Source organism: Lynx rufus, unplaced genomic scaffold (genome assembly GCF_022079265.1).
Source record: "Lynx rufus isolate CCGP_SWC_20201006 ecotype Redwood Valley unplaced genomic scaffold, mLynRuf1.p SCAF_2, whole genome shotgun sequence".
Lineage (NCBI taxonomy): Eukaryota > Metazoa > Chordata > Mammalia > Carnivora > Felidae > Lynx > Lynx rufus.
In genome coordinates, this window is record NW_025814834.1 from 113524917 (window position 1) to 113548632 (window position 23716).

The 23716-nt window shown below is 43.1% G+C and overlaps 1 protein-coding gene across 1 annotated transcript in view; it reads right to left on the bottom strand.

The window, feature by feature from the left end:
- Nucleotides 1-19771, bottom strand: part of ARHGEF4 (Rho guanine nucleotide exchange factor 4) — an 89248-nt gene extending 69477 nt beyond the window's left edge. The window contains exon 1 of the mRNA XM_047083230.1: nucleotides 19508-19771. The gene's annotated coding sequence lies outside the window, so the exon portion shown is untranslated. The remainder of the gene's footprint in view (nucleotides 1-19507) is intronic.
- Nucleotides 19772-23716: the final 3945 nt, after the last annotated feature.

Here is a 23716-nt window from a genome sequence, read left to right on the forward strand (position 1 = left end):
AAACTTTAAGAACAACAACAAAAAACATTATCTAAATTGCAGCTTCTTAGACTGTAAACTCATCAAGAAGCTAATAAAAAATTAAATATCAATTTTAACAGAGAAATAATGGAAAATATCAGATTGGTGAATTTAAAAAAAAACTTATTTTTTTACCAACATTCAAAACACTTCTACTCAAGGATGATTTACACACCTTTTAAAACTGTTTACAAAACATATTCTCCCTCCAGCCACAGAGACAAAAAGAAACAAAATTGAGCTAAGAAGAGAGAAGACTAAATTTCAGATACAGTCAATTTTTATTAGAAAAAAAATGAAAGTTAATAAAGCTAACTGCTATTAAGGATTTATTAAAAAATGTAACGACTTAATATCCAGAGACTATTATTTATGTGGGCTAATTTCCTATGCCTTTTCTCCTACAGCTCTTGGCCACAGTTTCTGATATCTGGGGTCTTGGATCATAACCACTTATTATGGTTCTTAGGGAAAGCAGAAAAAAAAAGATTAAACACTGATTAAACATCTAATATGTCCCAAATACTGTATTAGGAACTTTGCATCCAATATTTCAACTAATGAAGTATCTTTAGTCCTATTCCAGAGATGAAAAAATTCAGGTTCCAGACTAGATAAGTGCCCAAGGCCAAGTAGTTCACCAGGGAAGGAGCCAGGGCTCAGTGTCAGGTGGGTCTGACCTTGAAGCCCATGCTAGGTCTACTCCATTACAAAAACTTCTTCAGTATATGCTGATATTTAATGAACACATAAAATTAAATCAAAGTTTCTACACTCACTTAAAAAAGGGGAAGAAATGGATTCAAGTTTAGGGTAAAAATCAAAAATACTCAAGCAGAAAGAGTTTACTGTTTAGTCCTTGGCCAATCAGAATATTTTTCTCAATAGAATTAGCAATTGGCTCATCTGAAGAAGGAAGACTTGTGTCTGCCTGACATCAAATCCTTTTATGTATAATAATTTTTTTTTTCCTGGAATGTGCCAAACTCTAAAAGCTTACCTGAAACCAAAACCCAGGTCCTAAACACCTTTAGATTCCAAAGCTGCAAATTTGAATGGATCCCAACACACAGCAGGGGTTAGGAAGCCCCAGGTAAACTAGTGTGGGACGGTGCAGGGGAAAAGATCACCATCCATGCTTTCTGGAAAGGGATCTGTGCCTAGGGAACCGTTTTTCTCCTGACTTCTGAGATGGGGCAATGTGAGTTAATCCTGGAAGGGCAGAGTCATCTTTAGGCTCTAAGGCTTAACATGGCAGTAATTCCCCGCCCATATGGCCACAAGACTGATTTTACCTTTGCTTTTCCTGACTCTCAAATCTGTTCAGAGAAGGTCTATACAGAGCACCAGCTTGGTTTGTGACAGTGCTGTGTGATGTCAGGCCACAAGCAGGGATAAAACATGTGCCCTCTCATCAAAAAACTGATACAGAACGGCTGAGTACCCTTCACCACACACAACTCACAAGAGCAGAAGTACCAAATGAAGGAGATGGAATGATCTCAGTTGTGTTTAGATGCACAGAAAAAAAATTGGAAGGAAAATACTAAGATGTTAAGAATAAGTCTAATTGGGAAGAGGGATTAGGGGCAATTTTGTCCTATTCCTTTATGCTTATTCATTCTCAGATTTTTTATCATAGTTATGCTCATTGCCAAGAATATGATGTATTTCTATTAAATATTTTAGAAAATATGTTATCTATGATATAGTATAGTTTCCTAACATAATGTACCAGCTCTAATATATTATTGAAATTATAGATAATAATCCTGTTCTAGGGATTCGTAGCAAGGTGAATTAAAACTGCAATCAAAATCTAATTCAAACTTATCAGAAACCTTCAAATTTTCTATGTATTTTGACTCAGCAAATCTATTTCTAGAAGCTTAGCTTAAGAAAATAATCATGGAGGGGCGCCTGGGTGGCTCAGTTGGTTAAGCGACCGACTTTGGCTCAGGTCATGATCTCGCAGTTTGTTGAGTTCAAGCCCAGTGTCAGGCTCTGTGCTGACAACTCAGAGCCTGGAGCCTACTTCAGATTCTATGTCTCCCCCTGTCTCTACCCCTCCCCTGCTCATGCTCTGTGTCTCTCTGTCTCTCAATAATAAATAAACATTAAAAAAATTAAAAAAAAAAAAAAAGAAAATAATCATGGAAGGCTTTATTGATTGGGTGGCTCAGTCAGTTAAGCATCCGACTTCAGCTCAGATCATGATCTCACGATTCGTGAGTTCGAGCCTTGCATTGGGCTCTGTGCTGACAGTTGTTGAGGTTACTTGGGATTCTTTCTCTCTCAGTCCCTCCCCCACTTGCTCTCTCTCAAAATAAATAAATAAAATTAAAAAAAAGAAAAGAATGATGGAAGAATACAAAGATATATGGAGGATACCCATTAAGGTGCTACTTAAAATACTAAAAAATTATAAATAAGACCTAAATGCTCAACAACAGCATTATTAACTAAAAATACTATGGCATATCCATAAAATAGACTAATGTGTAGCCGTGAAAATAATAGGAATATTTAATAACATCTAGAGAAGCCACAATATATTGAGTGGAGAAAAAAAAACAGGTCCTGAAACAGAACATACAGAAAGTGTTCCATTTTGTTAATAAAAAAGTTAGGGGCGCCTGGGTGGCGCAGTCGGTTAAGCGTCCGACTTCAGCCAGGTCACGATCTCACGGTCCGTGAGTTCGAGCCCCGCGTCGGGCTCTGGGCTGATGGCTCAGAGCCTGGAGCCTGTTTCCGATTCTGTGTCTCCCTCTCTCTCTGCCCCTCCCCCGTTCATGCTCTGTATCTCTCTGTCCCAAAAATAAATAAACGTTGAAAAAAAAATTTAAAAAAAAAATAAAAAAGTTAATACATGGAATAATGATTGGCCAAATATACACCAAAATGTTAACAGCAATGGTTTCTGGGTTGGGAGATTATAAGTGATTAAAAAAAATTTCTATAATGAACATACATTGCTTTTGTAACAATAAAAGTCAACTAAAAGTTAATTCTTAAATCTCCTAAACCCCAGATCCATTTCAGTTCTCTGTGTCCATGCAGCACAACTTCTCAGGTGACTAATTTCCAACCTGCTGTGATTGGGCCTGAGCTGCTTCCAGGGATGAAATACTGCATACACAGATGCAGCTCTGGAACTGTGAGTTCTGGTCATCCATGGCCAAGAGGAAGCTGCCAATCTGAGACAGACTCTGGTGAGGGCCCCGGGATAGCACTCAGGGTGTCCAAGGCCTCCTCTGGCTGCCTGCCAGGGCCTGCAGGTGCACAGCCAGGCTCCCTGGGTACTCCGGGGGCTCACATAGATCTCATTCACAGCAGACTGCCAGAAATTCAGGCATTCATTCCATACATTTATTGAGCACCTAGTGTCTATGTGCTAGGCAATAAATTAGGAACTTCACACACATTACTGTCTTCATTCCTCATGAAAACCACTGGAATCATCTCGTGCATCTGATTTTACAGATGACAAACCTGAGGGCAGGGAATTAGGTCCCTTGTCAGTTTGTCACAGTGAGAGGCACAGGTGAGATCCAAACCCTCTGTCTGTGTGGCTGACAAGTCCAGTGTCCTTCGCAATCCTCCAGTACCTCTCACAGGGTATTTCTTTTTAAAACATTAGAAGATCATATTTGAGGCATAGAACATTAATCCATATCTTTCACTACATTCACAAGCTGCATTTCCATTAAAATCTCACAGTGAATGTGGCCTTGACACACCTCATAGCACCTACTGCTGAGGATCTGCAGGCTCTCAGCCTACAACCCCCATGAGAAGCAGCATCAGAATGTGGAGATTCACCATCACGTTGGGCTCTTGAAGAGCTCCTTCCAGAATCTGGGAAAGCTGGCTGCCTTCAGACTTCACAGAACTGTCTCCCTTTGGCCCAGAATGGATGTATCCAGGGCCAGGACAGCACAGTACAGCCCTGCACTGCCCTCTGCTCCCTGGGCTGTGTCCTGGGCCCCCTGTGTCCAGCTGCATTCTTGCTGGAGCACCATGACAGACATGGTAAAAGAAAGCCGTGTAGGAATACAGAAGAGCCGGTCTACTTGCATTGTGGGTGAGATGTGACAACACACTGAAGGGGTCTCATTCTCCCTGTGGCTGCTTCAGGGCCAGGGAAGTGCTCTTCCCAACTGCCCCTCCCCCATCAATGCAGACCACCTCGGGCAGGGCACCCAAGGCACTCCAGACAGTGTTGAGAGGGGGAGGGAGGGAAGCCTGCTTCAAAGACTGATGAATTGCCTGAAGCAGGAGAAAGGGGGAGAAGCCAGGTGAAGGGATGCACTGGGACTGCAGGTACTTGGAAGCAATTATTATTAGGTACCTACTGCCAATTATTTTCCCAAAATTTCACCTGTCTCTCACATCTAGCCCGTTTAAGATCCTTTCTTTTCTTGGGGGAGATGGCTGCAACCTGAAAAGCAGGCAGAGGCACTGATGAAATGAAGTGTGCCCATAAGAAGAGCTCCCTTTGCTGGGCCCCAAACCAACCTGCCCCCGCAGTTGCTAGTGGAGGTCTTGAGTTCCATCCAGCAGCCCCCCAGCCCCCTTCTTCCTGAGCACAAGCACAGACCAGCTGCACTTCCACATCCATCCAGCTCAAACCTCTCGGAGCCAATCTCGCCAGCCTGCACAGGAGCTTCTCCCCATTCAGCCTCCTCAACAGTGGTGTCTGAGCTGCTTTCCAGCAACAGTGTCTCCACTGCTTCTTGTGTATAAATAGCAGCTTTTTAATGAGACTAGAAAATCCCTGCTGTAGGTACCTCTTGGAAATAGGCAATCGTGACTGTGCTGGCTTCAGATGATTACACATGTTAAGGCATGGATTCCCCTCAAGGGACCTCAAATTGGGAATGTGAGGACAGATTGCAACATTTGACCTTGAACACTGTGAGCTGCTCCAGGCAACCTGCAAAAGGCTTTCCTAAGCAGACTAAGAAGGAAGCTGATGCACAGAAAAGCAGCATAGACACACACACACACACACACACACACACACACACACACACACCTGCCTGACTCCCAGGCTTTCTGCAGGCCAGACTGCATTTGCCTTTCTTACAGCATATCCCTTCTTTTACCTAAGCTAGTATCTCTTATTTTACATTGCCAGCCTCCAGTCTATGGGGTCCCATCTCTTCTTCAATGCATCTTAACATATGTCAGGTTTTCAGTAGAGACTTTTGGATTCATTGAGAGTTGTCTATCTGATTTTCTGAAGCTTCCTGGAGTAAGAGTTTCCACATCTGGCTTCATTTTTCCTCCTCCCCTCAAAGTCAGTTATTTGCTGGCACTATTATTTGCTGATTTTAGCGAGCATTATTCAGAAGGTTCCCTTATAACTTCTCACCCGACTATCTAACCATCCCTGTCAGAGACCTCACAGCCCAGGAAAGGCTTATGGTATCCCACGGTGCCCATGCAAGCAGGAAACTGAAGGGTGAGGTCAGCATTTCCTGTGTGTACCTCAGATGTACACATACATGTGTGTGTGTGCAAACACACACACACACACACACAGGAATTGTGGAGTCAAATGAATTTTGAAAGCATTACATGCAGATAAGAAAATTATGATTTCTGATACATTTTAACCTGCGCTTTCCAAACTGATTTGATCTATGGATTTCCCTGAACAGTGCTCAAGACTAGTGCTCCAGGCCACATGCTCTCGGGTACACATTTCTAGCTTCACTTTCATGTGAATGGCCTCAGACAAGCTCCCCATGCATTAATTCCTTGTTTTTCAGCAGAGACTAAATAGAAGCCTCAGAGCAGAGGCAGCTAAAATGAACAAACAGTTCCAGAAATCTGATAGACCTAAGGTCAACGCTAAGATAATCAAGCAGCTGTGATGTGATCACTGTAAATTAGTTACTTAAACTCTGTGAGATCCCATTTTTCTTATTTATGAAATAGGATAGCTGTGAGGTACATAGAAAAATCCTTAAAGTGGCCTTTCTTCTTTCTCTTCCTCATCTGCACCTTTCAACTACTGACTGCAGAGGGTGGGTGGAGAGGTACCTAACTGGTAAGTCTGGAAGCCCAGATCACCTAAGTTGGTGTTTAAAAATGTACCTCAGATTTGTTTTAATCAGGTACGTTAAGACATGGGAACATGGAAACGATTTTCATGAAGGAATAAATTAATACTCAGAGTTCCCTACAAACAGGAAGTGTGGTATGCCATGCAAGGCCACATGGGGAAGCACCAGCATCAGTAAGGAGGCACGTAGAGTGGGGGAAAACATGGGTGGTTTCAGGTGAGGTGGGGTAACTAGGCCTAGAATGGGCTTGTGTGAATAATTTCAGCATATTGACCCTGGGATGATTAGGGCAGGGGAATAGATAGTGGCACTGAGCGTGAGAGCTCCATAAAAGAGGGGGTTGGGAGTGTGGGCTCTGGATTGGTCAGTCTTCATTAGAAGAGAATGGTCTCAGATGGAGTGTCTGCTCTCTGGGAAAGAGGTAATCTGGGAGTGGCTTTCTCCACGGTGTCAGCAAGGCCCCAAGACATCAAAGCATTAGCAAATAAAAACATGATTAATGCAATTAATTCTTTGTACGCTTAGAAGAAGAGGATGTGATCCTATTTATTGATTTCAAAGTTGTCAACATGTTTAGAACTTAACTCATCATCTTCCTTTCCTAAACATGTTTGTCCTGGACTGCTTACCTCAGTGAGAGCATCTCCATCTACCCAGGTATCTAGATCAAATATCTTGGAATTATAGACTCTCTTTTGCTGTGAGCCACCACTCAGTTCTCCTTCTGATAAAAGACTTGCTGCCCAATGCTGGAAACTGATGGCAGTCTTCAGTAACAGTCCTTTCAGGGACTGCCAAAGCCTTAAGGAGACCCTTTACCAAAGTCCCTGCCCCTCTATCCAGTTGCCCACAGTCAGTCAATGTGGAAGGCTAAAGGCTGAGCCATCTTGGCCCAAATCAAGACAAGTCTGAAGGTCCTTCCCCTTCTTTCATGGATGTTGATTCTCTCTGAGTCTGTTTCTCAGGTAACACAACTATGACACCAATCTATTACCAAGTCCTGGCAACATCTTCTACTCCACATCTGTGAAATCTTTCAAGTCTTCCCCTACTATTAGTGTTTTAGTTCATGGCCACCATCTTGACTTGCTTAGATATCCACAAGAGACTGTGAAGAGTCTGGTTTCTGGCCAGAAACCTATGTGGGATCTTTTAGGTCTGATCACAGGCAATCACAAAGACTTTTCCTGGGGAAAGCTGTCCCTCCCCACCCCACCCCCGCCCCGCCCATTGCCCACAGCAGACAGTGCACTGCAGTCTCTGAAGGGAGTTGTAGTTAAGGCTCAGGCCTCCTGGCCAGCCATGCTCCCACACATACTTGCATTTCTAGCCCAGGCGCCTCCATTTGGAGACCTCTTTATTGGGGACCTTTAGCCTTCCTCAGGTGCCTCTGCAGAAACCTCCTAATGGGGGGGGGGGAGAGAAATTTTGAAGATGTTTTTCTCCACTTTGACTCAGTACCCAGTACTCCTATCCTTTCCCTGCTCCCAACCCCTGCCCCCCTGTCCATTAGACAATAGGAGTCTTTTGTCCTCTCTCAGTAGTGACACATTCTCCCCATCTGCCCCGATAGTTGGGAAAATGGAACACTGGGGGAGCCAGCACTTTCTCTTCTTGCTTATATATCATAGTGAGTGATTAAAGGCTGGACTTGTGCTTCATTTTGGCATGTCTTAATTAGTTACTCCAAAACCTGGCAGCTCAACTCTCTCCAGCTCAGCTTAATTAATGATGGACTCCTAATTGTTCTTCTTGTATAACAATAAAAATGATCTTTTAAGATGGAATTTGCACCCAACATTAACCAAAATAGACCATACTCTGTGCCACAAAATAAAGCCTTAAAAATTTAAAGGAACTAAATCATACAAAAATATGTTTTCTGACAATAATTGAATTTAACTACAAATCAATAAAAGATATTTGGAAGAATCCCTAAATATTTGGAAGTTTAAAAAAATTGAAATAATCTATGGATAAAAAAGGAAGTCACAAGGGAAACTAAAAAATATTTTTAATTGGATACAAATAACACAACATATCAAAATTTGTGAAATATAGCTAAAGCAGTGCTTAGAATAAGACTCATAGGTTTAAATGCTTCTATGAGAAAAAGAGAAAGGTTTCAAATTAATTATCTACACTTACACCTTAAGAAATTAGGAAAAAATAGCAGAATAAACCCAAAGAAAACAGAGGGCAGGGAATAATTAAGGAGAAGAAATCAATGAAATTAAAAACAGAAAAATAGAAAAAAGTCAACGAAACCAAATGCTGGTTCTTTGGAAAGTCAATAAAACTGAAGAACCTCTAGTTAGATTGACTGAAAAATAAAAAAAGAAAGAAGACACAAATTACCGATAACAACAAGAAAAGCAAGGACACTCTACCTGCATTAAAACCACAATAAGGGAAAACTATGAACACTTTATGCCTATGCATTCAAAAATTTAGTTGAAGTGGACCAGTTCCTTGAAACACACCAACTATCAAAGGTCCATGATTTGAATAATCATATGTCTATTAAAGAAACTGAATTCATAGTAAAACAAACCCTTCTAACCACAACAGCAGAATCCTCCAAGGCCCAGACAATTTTATTGCTTAATTCTATCAAATATTGCAGGAAAAATAATCCCAAATCTACATAATCTCCTGAAAATTGAAAAGAAAAGAACAATTCTGACAATGCTGAACTTCAGCTGAGCCCTGTGGTCCCAGAAAACAGAAAAACTTCCCCCCTTTTGTGATCCTTTCGTGTTCTGTGAAAGGGCTACCACAAAGTACCACCCATATCCTAAGGTAAGACTACTTCTGTCCTGTAAGGACTCTCTTGTTTTATAAAAGCCCAAGTTTTCTCCCTCTTCTCCAAGACTTTCCTCAGTAAGGAACATTCTCCCTACTGCAGTAGCCTGAATAAAACCATCTCTATTGCCCAGTGCTCTTCATCTTTGGCAGTTTTGGTTCTGTGACGTGTACAGCGCCAGAGCCTGACTTCTGATCCCTGTTTGCTCCACGCAGTTGATGAGCCCCTCCTTTCCAAATGGTGATGGGGAAACAGTGGTGTGTGGGGCTCCTGGTCCTGGGCTCTGCACTTGTGTCCATCAGTAGCATGGTAAGGATTTGATTTTGATTCCTTTTGAGTGCTCACTTGATTTCTGGTGCTGGCTTCATTCGGTTTCTTGGTTTGACCATTTGGTGATCTCTGTAAACAGATAATGGTTTATAGAGATCTTGTTTCTGTTGAGTGAAGATGGCAGAGAATCTGGTTTGTTTGTCTTCTGTTTGTCTAGTTGTCTATGTTAATGTCAAATCAATTAAGAATTTCATGCCCACCAGCATGTGGATATCTGGACTGGCGAGTTTTGTATTTCTGTGTATGCTTGACCTGTGCCTGAAATTTTTATAAGCTTTCTCTTTGTAATCAGAAAGGTCTTTCCCTCTTACTGTGTAGGTGTGTAATATTTTCCTAACTTCAGGCAGTATTACCAAATTAGATCATAAAATCTCTTAAAGGAGTTCTATTCTGATCAGCTTGAAAATAAATTAGCATTTGTAATAATTGAATATTCCTAATATTAAAGAAGTTAAGGAAATTGAACCTCAAATATATATATATATATATTCTTTTTTTTTTTTAATTTTTTTTTCAACGTTTATTTTTTATTTTTGGGACAGAGAGAGACAGAGCATGAACGGGGGAGGGGCAGAGAGAGAGGGAGACACAGAATCGGAAACAGGCTCCAGGCTCTGAGCCATCAGCCCAGAGCCCGACGCGGGGCTCGAACTCACGGACCGCGAGATCGTGACCTGGCTGAAGTCGGACGCTTAACCGACTGCGCCACCCAGGCGCCCCTATATATTCTTAAGTTTTAGTTATTTAAGTAATCTCTATATCCAGTGTGGGGATCGAACTCACAACCCCAAGTTCAAGAGTTGGATGCTGTTGTGATTGAGCCAGCCAGGTGCCCTGAACCTAAAATATTTTCAACGTGAAAAAAATAACTCAGAAACAGTTTAACTGTTTAAGTTCAGATAATTTAGGTAAATCTTTGGCAGACAAGACTAGTTTAATATGTGACTTAATAAATGGAGTGATGTTTTTTATATGTTAAATAATTATTAGTGTTAACTAATATATGTGTAGGTTTTTATTCTACTTGGGTATGTTCCTCCTAAACTTACACAGGCTTACTGACTAGTAAGCTAGCTAGTAAGCTAATGCTAGTAAGCTAGCATTACTGTTACTAAATGTTTACCATTATGAAAAATATGCATTTGTGTTTAACAAATTTGAATCATTATTCTAACAAATTTTCTTTCAATAGTTAAGTATGTCAACTTGAATATAATTTCCAAGATTTTTATGTCACTTAACCTTCGAGTTAACTGATGGATAGTCAATAGATACTTAGATTATTTCAATAAGATAGAATACTGAATCGTTCATTGATTACTAAACATAAAGTTTATGTATTCTTGTTCTTTTAATGCTACGGAGAGACTATATATATGTATTTGGGTCTTTTAATGAATGTGTTTCCTTTCTCTACTTTGAGAAGTATTCCGTGAGGGGTATAGATAGAACTAGAAAGTTGTGAGAGAAGAGTTCAACTTGTCATGGTCAAAGCTGATGAAGAGTTGCTAGGTTTTATAAGATTAGCAAAAGGAGCTATAGTATCAAATATTATACTTATGCAAAAAAAAGAAGAATTTGGTTTTCCCTTTGTTAAAACGACAAAAATTTCTTGGATTATTGGTTTTCTCTTAATATGAGGTTGTGTGGGGTTATTTATTGCTTTCTGTGTACTTTGCCTAGACAGCAGAGATTCTGTATATTATGAAACCAATCTTTGTGTTTATGTTGACTTCGCCATGTCTCTGATCACTCCAGATCACAAAGATCTCTTAATTAGACAAGAGCTAAGATTCCTTACAATTATGCTTATTTATTTTTGAAAGAGAGATCGAGAGAGAGAGACAAAGAGTGTGAGCAGGGAGAAGCAGAGACAGGGAGACATCGATCCAAAGCAAGCTCCAGGCTCTGAGCTGTCAGCATAGAGCCCGACATGGGGCTTGAATTCATGAACCGCAAGATGACGACCTGAGCCAAAAGTTAGACACTTAACTGACTGAGCCACCCAGGTGCCCCCGTAATCATGTTTATTTTAGAAATACACTTTGGTTACACAGATAGTCAAGTGTTGTTCAGTAACCCATGATCTTATCATAATCACTGTTCAAATCTCTTGACAACTTTTGATATTTTGTCTTTCCAAAATTAAATTCTTAAAGATAACTTCTGAACCTGAAACTGCCTTTGGGATCTCCCAGAGGGTTCTTGGAAAATCACAAAGCATTTGTTCTTTCACCTTGTAAAAAATACAAGTGTTATAAATATTTATGTTTATCTGATATGTTACCATAGATGAGTTGATGGGAAGACCTGTCAAGTCCAAAAGAAATATCTGACCTTCCCTAGGTTAAATGTGAATGGATAAAAGCTTAACATAAGTATTTCAGAAATTGTATGCTTTATGGCAAGTTCATAGAGAATTGCCAATGCCCTTCCTATCCATGATGTGTTCCTATTTATCAGAGTATTGATCCTACTTTGCCTGGTATCATACAACAATAACATAGCATTATAAGTCATGATCTCATTTATTTTTAAATGTTAACTTGGTTGCAACTTTTACTTTTTTAATTTGAATCTAGCATTTTGTAGGCCAGTAGTTTTCAATTAGGGATTGAAATAATAAGATGTATGCAGCAATTTTGTTAATATACAGATGTTTAGGACCTGCTCCAAACTATTCAATCTCTTTATAGGTATTCTTGCTATATTCTAACTACATGGTTTGTATATTCATAATAAATTTTCTCAGGATTATTATATATCAGAGGATTTTTTTCTCTGTACAGATTATATTCATTTATTTTAATAAATTAGCTATAATGTTAACCATCTTCTTTGAAAATAGGGATAATCATTATGTTTATAATTATGTCTCAAATGTTTTGATTGACTTTATTATCTTGTTTTGTATACTGCAGAAAGATCCAAAACTCCTTGTCTGTTATATTATTCTTATTTTGAATCTCATGAGATCTCTCACTTTTAAAGTTATTAGTAATAATTTAACCACAGACACTTTAAGTCTTCTGCAGATAGTTTTTTTGTTTTGTTTTATTCTGATGCTTCAGCTACTGGCCCAAGAGCTGCTGCAACAGCGAAGTGTCTCAGAATCCCATGAAAGGGACTATGACAGGTACCTTTGAGTGTAGGGTTCTGATGATGTTACATAATCGGCTTTGAGACTGCAATAGTGGATTCCTAAAACTCTAGCAGAGAAGCAGATGGGTTTTAGAGACTGCAATACCAAGACAGACCAGAGAAATAATTAATTATATTAAACTATATGAATTGATGAGGGATGATTGTGGGGTTTCTTTGAAATATTGTTAATATTTTAATGTTCTATTTTCTGGATACATAAGGAACCACTTTTTTTCCTCTTAAGTTACCTTCAGCTGAAGAATAACCATTTGGTAGACCATGCTTTTGTAAAATTAAACATTTGTTAATTACACCTTTCTCTCCCTGCCTGAGCCCTCTAGAATTTGGACACTCTGAGTATTCTTATTTTCATAGCAATATAATTGTTTGCATAGGTTCAATAAGTATCTATCCTCCTTGTTAACAGGAGGCACACCTGGAAACTTGGCTATACAACCAAAGCCTTGCACAGAATATCGTATTTAAGAATATGAATTTAATGAAGTACACTGAAATGCTTTTAAGGAACTAAAACTGCCTTTATGCAGCCAATGCTCATAAAGCCTTCTTGGAAAAACTGGTTAGATTTGGGGCTTTTACAGTTCCCAGCCCCATAGGTCAGTGAGGAAGGTCAGTTTCTGGCAGGCCCAGGAACATGAGGATATTTAGGAAACTTTTAGAAGGGAGGAATTCACCCAAATCTGTAGGTACTAGAGGTGATATCTGGTGGGCAGTCCATGGCTTGGCTTCCTAGCCTCTGATGTACAATGTTCAAAAATTGGAAGACTTCATATTGTCAAGATCTCAATTCTCCTCAAACTGATTTACAGATTCATCACAATCTGTATCAAGACTGCAGAAGGACATTTTGTAGATATTGATAAATTGATTATAAATTGCATATGGAAAGGCAAAAAACCCAGAATAACTACAGTAATACTGAAAAAGAAGGATAAAATGAGAGGGTTCATATATTTTTCTCAAGACATACTATAAAGCTACAGTACTCAAGACAAATGGTATGGGCAAAAAGATAGACCCTTACATCAATGGAACAGAACAGAGAGTCCAGAAATAGAGGCACAAATGTAGACAGCTGGTTTTTGACAAAAGGACAAAGGCAATTCAATGGAGAAAGGATAGTCTTTTTAACAAAGGGTGCTACGAAACTGGACACACAAAAGCAAAAAAAAAAAAAAAAAAAAAAAAAAGAAAGAAATTTGACCCTCATCTCAAACTATATAGAAATTAACTCAAAATGGATAAAAAAAATCTGAGTATAAAATGTAAAATTATGGAACTGTCTAGAAGAAAATACAGGAAACACTTTGTCCTCAGGTTCATCAAAGGAGTTCCTGGATACAACAGTAAAAGTATGGTCCATAAAAGAAAAATTATAAATTGGGTTCCACTGAAATTACAAACTTTTGCTCTGCAGAAGATATTGTTAAATAATTAAAATACAATCCATAGACTGGAAAAACTATTGGCAAATCACATATCTGACAAGGTATCTGTATTCAGAATATATGAAGAATTCTCAAAACTCAGTAATTAGAAAACAAATAATCCAATGAAAACTGGGCAAAACATTCAGGCACTCTGCCAAAGAAGATATATATCTGGCAAATAGCATATGAAAAAATGTTCAACATCATACTCACTGATGAAATGCAAATTAAAACCAAATGAGATATCACACAGATAAAACACTGGCAATACTAAGTACTGACAAAAATACAGAACAATGGGAACCATCGTACTTTGATGGTGAGAATGAAAATGGTACATCCACTTTGAAAAAGTGTTTGATAGCTTCTTATAGTTAAGGATACACTTAGAAAATCACCCAGTAATTTAGTCCTAGGTATAAAATTATGTCCATATAAAGACTCGTACACTAATGTTCATAGTAGCTTTATTTATAATAGACAAAAACTGGAAACCCAAATGTCCTTAAATTGGTGAACTAATAGACAAACTGTGGTATATCCATTAAGTGGAATACTATTCAGCAATTAAAAGGAAAAATAACTTGATACATGCAAAAACACAGATGAACCTCAAATGCGTTATGCCAGGTGAAAGAAGTCAACCTCAAAAGGCAATACAATGAGTCCATTTATATGACACTTTGGAATAGTCAAATCTATATGGATGGATACTAGACTAACCAGGAACTGGGGGTGGGGAGAGGGGTTGACTACAAAGGGACAGCATTAAGTTTTTAGATTAATGGGACTCTTCTGTATTTAGATTATCATGGTGGTTACCTGACTGTATACATTTGTCAAAACTCTTAGAACTATACAGCAAAAAGAGTAACTTTTACTGTGTATAACTTCAAAAATAAAATAAAGAAGGAAAGAAAGTATGCAAGCAATTTGACCACATCAACATCCTGCTTGAAACCTTTCGATAGCTCCAAGAACTGTTAGTCCACAGTTGTTAGCATGGAGCCACAGCCTGGTCCTCCTTCTCTCTTGTTATGCTCCTCATTCCATATTATTTGCAATTCCTGCATATTTAAAGCACCTGATACAGTACCCAGTGCGGGTACTCAGTAAACACAGGCTCTCTTCATTTGAACATCGTTCTGCATTTGTTTATGTTGGCCCTTTCTCATGAAGGCTCTTTCTACTCCTCACTCCAGCTAACTTGCAGGCATGAAGACTCAGGCAATACCTTCTCCTGAAGGGTTTCTCTGACTCACTTCCTCCCCATCTCTGCGCCTCATAACAGGTGGACTCTGGTACCTCTCTTCTGAGCTTCCCCATCTGTGCAATAAAGGCTTGGGGATATTCAAACCTTACACATTTTGAAGAAGGGCCTGGCCTTCAGCTGGTTTGAGGGAGATTGACTCTAAGGGTCTGAAATATCCTGCCTGATAAGTGTGGCTTTGTATACCTGGGCCTTCAGCCACTCCAGACAGTTTATACTAACAGTGTGATTGACCATGGGGTCCCTGGGCTACACTGTATCAGTGTGACTCTGGAGAGCTTGGAAACTTTAGTTAAGGTCAGTCTTGTGGGCACTACATGCCTAAGTAATTGACCTCCAATAAAAACCCTGGACACCAAGGCTTCAGCATACTCTCCTGGTTGGCAATACTTCCTACATGTTGTCACACGCACGCTGTTGATGGGAGAACCAAGCATGGTCCATGTGATTCCATGGGAGGGGACATCTGGAAGTTTGCTCCTGGTTTCCCTTGGACTATGGCCTATGATCATTTTGCCTTGGTTGATTTTAATCTGTATGCTTCCACCATAATAAACTGGAACAGCTTTTCTGAGCTGTGTGAGTCTTTCTAGAGAATCCTCCACTGAGAGTGGCTTGGGGCCATGGGTTCCCCCTGACACATCATACCACTGGGTTTACTTCTATCAGAGCACTTATAATGAGCTGTCACTGTCTGTCTCTTTCTGTGCTGTCATTTATTTAAGAGCAAGAACCTTGTATGATTTGCCTACCATCTTAGTGCCTAGTACTGTGCCTGGAACATGATGAGTGTTAAATAAATGTCTGACTGCAAGAGAGGCCTAGCCTTCTCATAAGTCTGATTCCTATCCAAGTCAGAAAAATGCCTCAGGGACTTGCAGAGGAATGTGGAAGTAGCAAGCCTTTTCTCCTAAGAAGAAATCATAAGGCATTAACCATGCAAAAGCACAGGTAGTAAAAACTGTCAACTCCAGAAGCCTGAACTGAGAATTAATTCTGTCAGACAAGACACCCAGAGTAGGAATTTTAAAAGCCTTAGCTCAGGAGTGGCAGTGTGTAACATGGCTGAGGGCTATGGAGACTAGGTGGTTGCTTAGGGGGAGATGAGAAGAGCAGGACAGAAAGAAGGGTTACAGAAATTCCACCTTGTCATCTATGTTTTATTTTCAGATTCTGCCTTTAAGGAAAGCCCTCTCTGCACCAGAAAAAGTGAGGTTTCAATGGAAAATGCCAAGAGTGTACATTTAAAATTCAAGAAGTCTTTTGGAAATAAGGAGAATCTATAGGTCTCTGGTAGATTCCGTGGCTGATGCTCTGCCCTGCCGGTAAGCTGCAATTCCAGACTCCAGTACTAGCCTTTCTGGTTCTTGATGACAACTACACAAATGTTTAGCAATACACTCCATTACAAAATCACTAAAACAACAATTAAGTTTGCTAAGGATCTTTTACTGGTAATTCTTAATTTTTCTTAAGAGAAAAACGTAGTTCAATTAAACACACACATGCTTTGTCTTAGAGCCATAGACCAAACAGAAACACAGCATACAATAAATGCCGACTCACAGACGGTATCCACCCCAAATCAATAGCTCTGACTAGAGTCATGGAATTTTATAGTTGATTAGAGAAGAGGTCAGGTCTTTGATTTCAATGTCTTCGTTTTGAAAATGGGGTAACTGGGATCTAGAAAAAAGCCATGAGTGTTGAATAAAGATAATAGCATGGAAATAGCCAAGACAGTACTTTGATATGTCCTCCCCCACACAACACAACCTTTCCTTTCTGTACCTGGCCCAGCCTCCACTCCAAATCTGGCAAAGAGCCGTTATCAAATCACATGGATCCAGACCTAGAGCTCTAGGGAGACATGACCTAGCTAGGCAGACTGGGATGAGTTACTGCATCTCTCTGGGCCTGTTGTTGTACCTGAGTTGTAGGATAATAATGCTTACCTCACTGGATTTTATGTGGTGAAGGAGGTAACATGCAGCATCATACCTGGCATATAGAAGGTACTCAAAAAATTACTCTCCCTTTGTTCTTCCCATTGACTCCCCATCTATGGCAGCCTTTCCAAGATCTCCTCATCTAAACCACAAATCCAAAGAGTATTACTTGAGTGCTTATTTTCTCAATTCCTCCTAAGGATGGCAAATAGCTAGTACCATTCCAGAAGAGAAGAGAGTTCTTGCATTGCATCCAGTAGATGTCTTGGGACATTAGGGCTTAATTCTCTGTAGGAATCCAGTTGAGATGGTTTCATGGACTCACAAAGCTCTACAGGGTTCATGGCAGTACACTGTTACAAATCTGGTTTTGGATATTACTGATACAGGGTTCCCAAAACAAGGCAGGTGGTAGAGGGTTGAGGGATGGGACTGAGGATGAAGAGGGGATTCAAAATGCTTTCAAGCCCTGGGTCTCCATAGTTGGTTACTGACCAGCACTCCCTGAGCACGAGCATTGTTCTGTCCATAAGTCTAGTGATACCTGTGTTCTGTGAGGGGCATGGCATTTGCTTTTGGGCCTCACATAAACTCTTCCAATATCATGCTGCTTTAAACTCTGCCCTCCCATTATAGGGGCATCTCTGAGTCCCTCAAGGAGCAGTTTTCTGGGCCTTAGCTTTTACCTTGCCCCACCCCCCAACACACACATACACATCACCCCAGAACTTCACACACACACACACACACACACACACACACACACACACACACACACAGCTATTATCTCTGAAACTCATCCAGGCTGCCTCCATGCCCCTGCTGTGGTCTGGAGAGTCCCTGAATCTCAGAGTCACCTAATAAACCTGGGTTTCTTCCATTTCCATCTGCCTCACCCCTGCTCTGGGGCAAAGGAATCCTTGGGTACACCAGGGCACCTCCTCCAGCTTCTCTGGGCCTGTTTGCCATTGCTAAGGTGGAGCTGGTATGTCTTCTCACTCTGGAAGTGGAAGGAAAGCCATTTGGGCAAAGAGAAAAAAAGGAGTCCTTTGCCAGTTTCCTTAAAGTCTCACTTATGGTATTATCTAGTTTGGTTTTCTCAAGTGGGGTTTCTACTTAAGTACCCCACAGAGGAAGGAGAGTTTCAAGGGAATTGAGATGGGAGGGTGTCAGAGCTGCAGAATTTTGAAAACCTTTTATTTGGAGGAGACACCAACTTTTCTGAGTTTCATGTGTTTGTTTTGGGACAGCGCAGATGAGAATCGTGGAGTGCTCAATACAAGGGTCTGGGCATCACCATCCTTGTCTAAACCCACTGACTTTAGAGCAGAGTCCCAACCCTGTATCTGCCAGTAAAGGTACAACCCTTGGGAGCCAACCTTTGACTCTACTCCTCAACGTGGTCTATGCTCCACCCCTGGGGGAGGGTGGGAACTGCTGTCTGCATGCCACCCCCCCAACCCTCAGCCCCTGCTCCTCTCGGGTTGGCGGCTCTGACCAGAGCACACACAGCGCCTCACTTCCACCTCCACCACTGGGTATGACCACAGACTGTACCCTCTACCCCATGCATAAGCATAATGCACACATTACCTCCTGCCCCCTACCGCCTGATTTCTGATTTCTGGGCAGTACCTGTCTTCCTTTACAGCTCCCACTTCAGGGGCTCAAAAATAACTTTTTGAATGTTTGCAAGAAGTAAAATACAAAGAATCCAGTTTGCCAACTAACCAAGGGTTGGGGATCACCATTTATAAAACCACTCTGGACTTGCTTAACTAATACGTAGGGTCAAAGTCTTCTCAATCTGTAGCCAGAACGCGGTCCTCCGACTAGAGCGGGGAGCACATGGTCCTGGGGACCCCAGAGCAACCCTATCTCGGAGAAACAGCACTGCTTGCTTCAGAGGGCCCGAGACAAGCCCCCTCCTCTGGGTGGGGCGCCTCTGTCCTGAAGCCAGGACCAAACACAATGAATCTGGTCCACCCTTGACCAGCGAGCCCTTTCCCACCTTCTTCCGTTTTAGAGGTCAAAAAACTGCAGTTCGGAAAGCCAGCCACGTGCCGTTGGTCAAGCAAGAACAGTTGCATCAAGGACCAAATTCTATTCTCACCTTAAACACTCAGTCTCCCGGCTGACGACGCGCCCTGCTACGGGAGTGGGGTGCAAACAAGGTCCCAGCTGTAACAGGTAGCCCACTGGTGAAAGTGGGGGAAGAAGGGACAGGCATGACAGGAGGCGGGGCGGCGGTAAATCAGAAGATAAGCAGGGAAAAGAAAAGGAATCTGGAGGGCGACGCAGCGGGCAGCAAGGAACCAGAAAATGGAAGCGAAAATCAGAGAGAGTGAGGGAGGAGAGGACAGGAAAGAAGAGGAGGCGAGACAGTGTCGCGGGGGAGGGGGAGCGGCAGGTCACGAGAGGACAGACGCGGGGCGCGGCAGGGGCGCGGACGGCGCCCTTACCCGCGGTGGCCGAGCGCAGGCTCTCCAGGCTCCAGGAGCGCGACAGGGCGCCGCGCATGCCCCCGCTGCCGCCGCGGCCTCCGCACACCACGCCGCTGCTGTCGGAGTCCGAGCCCGGGGACAGCCCGGCGCTACTGCCCCCGCTGCTGCTGCTGGTGCCGAGGTCGCCACTCGTCTGCCCGCTCGACTCGCTCGGGCATTGCTGCGCCCGGCTGCAGGCGGGCCCGAGCTCCAGCCACAGGCTCGGCGGCGGCTGGGCCGCGGGCGGCGGGGCGAGCGGGCTGGGGCCGGCGGCACCGTCGGAGGGCGAGGGGCGTGCGGGCGGGAGCGCGGCGTCCCCGGCCCCATCCCCGCCGCCGCACGGCCGCCGCTCCGGCCCGGCTGACATCATGGGGCTCCGCTAAGGAGGCTCGCGGTCGGCCGCCGCCCGCTCAGGCTCTGCGGGGCGCGCGCGGGGCGGGCGCGGGGCGCGGTCGGGCGCCGAGCAGGCAGGGCGCGGCGCCACCGCTCGCCGCCCGCCCCCGGCCAGCCTGGCGGGCGCACAGCAGCGGCGGCCACCCGGGTGCGGGTCGCGGGCCCGGTCGGCTCGCGCTCACGCACGCGCGCACGCAGACCTGGAGCGGCGGGGGCGGCGGCGGGCGCGGGCGCGGCGCGCGGGGGCACCGCCACCCTGGGTGCCCGCAGGGCCGCGCCCCGCCGCCAGCATTCCCGCGCGTGTGTTAGTTAGGCTGGGGTCATCTGACAAGGGGACGCACCCGTAGGGCCGGTGGGCGCTCGCTTCTCTTCCGCAGGGACCCAGCTCAGACTGCGGGCAGCGCGTCCGTGCCCACGTGGGGGCGGGAACGCAGGCGGGAGCGCGGGGCCGGGCTCCGGCTGACCTCCGCGAACACCGTCTCGGGGGAGCGCGCTTGGCCGGGACACGCCCCCAGCCCCCGGGCCTGCCGCGAGCACGGTGTGCGGAGGGGAGCGGCACCGCGATCCTCCCGAGAGCCAGTCAGCAGGAATCTGCCCCGCTCAGGAGCATGGTCCCCGCCACGAAAGTGCCTGAAACAGCCTAGCAGCAGGCACAGATGAGAATGGGAGCCCCAAAGCACAAGACAGCCAGGGATTACAGGGGTTTGTTTTGCGGGAGGATAGGGATTGTTAGGGGAAAAAGTTGCTGTTTCCTCGGACCCTCCCAGACACTCCTGAGTGTTTTGTAGGTTCTTGGAGTGTACCTAAAGGGTGAAGTACATCCACTGTTCCATACAAGGACAATACATCAAGAAGTACTTATAGGAAATACAAAATCTGGGAGGTGAAAACAGTGGGAGACTTGGTCTTGGACGTGAGATGTGTGAGGGAAGTCCTAATATGGATTGATATGGACTTATCAGCTTTTTAATGACCCTTCCCTCCCAACCTCCTACCCACCCCACCCCCCTCCCCCAGCAGCATCCCTCCTCCAACTCCTCCAAGCCCTAGCAAGCTGGTTGTAAAGTGGAAGAAGTATTAACAACAGTGAGGATGAAATGAGAGGCCACATACCAGCTGGTATAGGGCGGATGCTGCAAAAGTGGTCATTTTCTCCCCTTTGCATTTGGGGTCCGTTTCCTGTTGCCTGTCTCCTCTGTGTGCTCCTAGCGCTGTACCATGGGGAACCCTGTGTCTTCATAATATCTATCTCCTCTCTTTGTAGGCCCTCTGTTATCTCCTCTATCAGATTAATATATTAATATCTGCTGCTTTTAATAGACTCAGGGGCTGGGGACAATGGTATGCCAACATTTATATAAAGTACAAAACCCTATACAAGCATAAGGTAATGCCGGCGTTGTTGGGTGTTCAATTGATGGGCCCTGGGGGGTGACTCAGCCAATCCGCATCTTGAAGCTCCTCCCTCAACTTACTGTACTTGTTCCAGGAGACTGTGTGCTTTCCTAACCACTCCATACCTGGAATGCACACTTCTTATCCATGCCTCTATCCTTTCCTGCCCTTGGGAAGGACAATTCTGTCCTCCCCTTATTCCTGATTATGGGAGGTTCTGCAAGAAGGGCCCCCCTCATGTTCTTAAGTGGCTGTCAGGTTGAGGGCTCTGAGATAAGTTCCTGTGGGTGGGAAGAACTGCTCAGGAAGGAGATGGTCATTGCCAGCAGGAGGCACAGATCAAGAGACACCACTCCCAACTCATCAGCAAGTCTGGGTTCTGCCTCCAGAATAAGTGTCAAAGTTGTCCATATTTACTTTACTGCTACCAGTATCATACTGTGCTTGGAAGACTGCTTTAGTCTTTTAACTTGTTCCACAGAGCAGCCTGAGAGAGCTCTAAAATATAAATCATACCATGTCATGCTCCTGCTTCAAACCCTTCAGAAGCATCTCTTCACAATCAGCCAGACCCGCAAAACCCGTGTACTGACCTGACCTATCTCTCCAATTCTGATCATCTCCCCCATCCTTTGCTCTCTGCCCTGCAGCCACTGTGGCCACCTTGCTGTTTCTCCTTCTAGCCTCAGGGCCTTTGCACTTATTGTTCCTTTCACCTGGAATGCTCTTATTTTTGCTTTTCAAGGTACTGGCTCCTTCTCAACATCAGATCTTAGCAAATGTTATCTCCTCAGTGAAACTTCATTTATTTCTTCCTAGGACTCATCTGTCAATGGCTTGTTGTTTATCTGTTGTCTGCCCCCATAGACCATGGATGCTGTGAGGGCAGCAGCTCCTTACCTATCACTGTGTCTCAGTGTGAGCAGAGCACCTGTTGCAGGCTGGGTGCCTGGTAAGTGCCTGTGGGAGAATGAGTGGGGGCATGGAACTGAACAAGATGCCAGTTAAGCAGGACGAGAAGAACATTCTTGTTCTGCGGGTTCAGAACAGATGAGCAGATGATGTGTGATACTGAATGGATGGTAACAAAGGTGGTGCCTCCAGATGACAGCAGCATGGGCTGATCTAGCCTGTGTAAGCCACAGTCAACCAGACAGCCAAGCACCATGCTTTTTCTGAGTCCATTTTTCTTTTAAGTCTTCCTGAGACTTCAGTAAATTCTTATTTGAACCAGCTATCCCGGTCTCAGCTCTGCTGTAGGGAAGATCAGAGTGTCCTCATTTGAGCTATAGTATGAAAAAGGGATCCACATTTTTTAAGACCACGGTGGTGATGGCAGCTGAAATTACTACATAATATCCAAGGATAAGGGAATCTTGGGGGATGAAAGTTGATGCAATGAGACTTAGCTGCCTCCCTAATATGGGAAACCCTCCAAACTCATCCATTTCTGATACCAATAAGGGAGAGATGAGATTTTGGTTCTCTTGCCATCACATGGTAAGTTTATAATTATATCTCTATATCTCTATTTCTATCTATCTATCTATCTATCTATCTATCTATCTATCTATCTATCTGAATTAACGTTAATACAGCATCTTTATGAGAAAGGTCAGCACAGAAGGATCACTGTTTGAGACTGGTTCAATGATGTGAAAATAGGAGCTGCAATGTTCAGCTGTACATGTAGAAACAGACAGTTGTCTAAATTTAGAGATTGGCTTCTGTCCTGTCTCTTCTAGCTAACCCTGTATTTCAGTTTCTACAAAAGTGTTAAACAGAAGCTTTAAAACCAGAGAGATCTGGGTTCAAGTTGTGTTTTTCTCTTACTACTTGTGACTTTGGGTAAATTATTGAAACTTCTTAAGTCTTTCTCCCTTCACCCATCAAATAATGCTCCTGAGAACTATTTTTGCAGGATTATTGTAGGGATTATATAAACTGATATGTGCATATACAATAGTGCCTAGCAATGTCTGAACTATTAGCAGCTATTTATTAAGTATATATTAGGTGTTAAGTACTTTGCATAATTATTTAACTTCCACAACAACTTTAATAGGTACCATTATTAGCCTCATTTTTCAGTTGAAAATAATAAGCTCAGAATAACCCAAGGCCACACATTTAGGAAGTGGTGGAATTGGTTCCAGTGCTCACCAACTATGCTTTGAACCACTATGTAATTGTTAATTCCTTTCCTCCTGATTTTGAGGATTCTCTAGACAGTTCTTGCTGGAATATTATCACTATCATTGGCAAGAGACACTGTGAGCCTACTTTGTACATAGCATACTGCTAGCTGTTGGGGATATAATGAGGAAGTTTAAGCAATGGATCTTGATATTGAATAAGTATGATATAGGCTCAGCCATCCAAATTATCTCCTTTAAGACT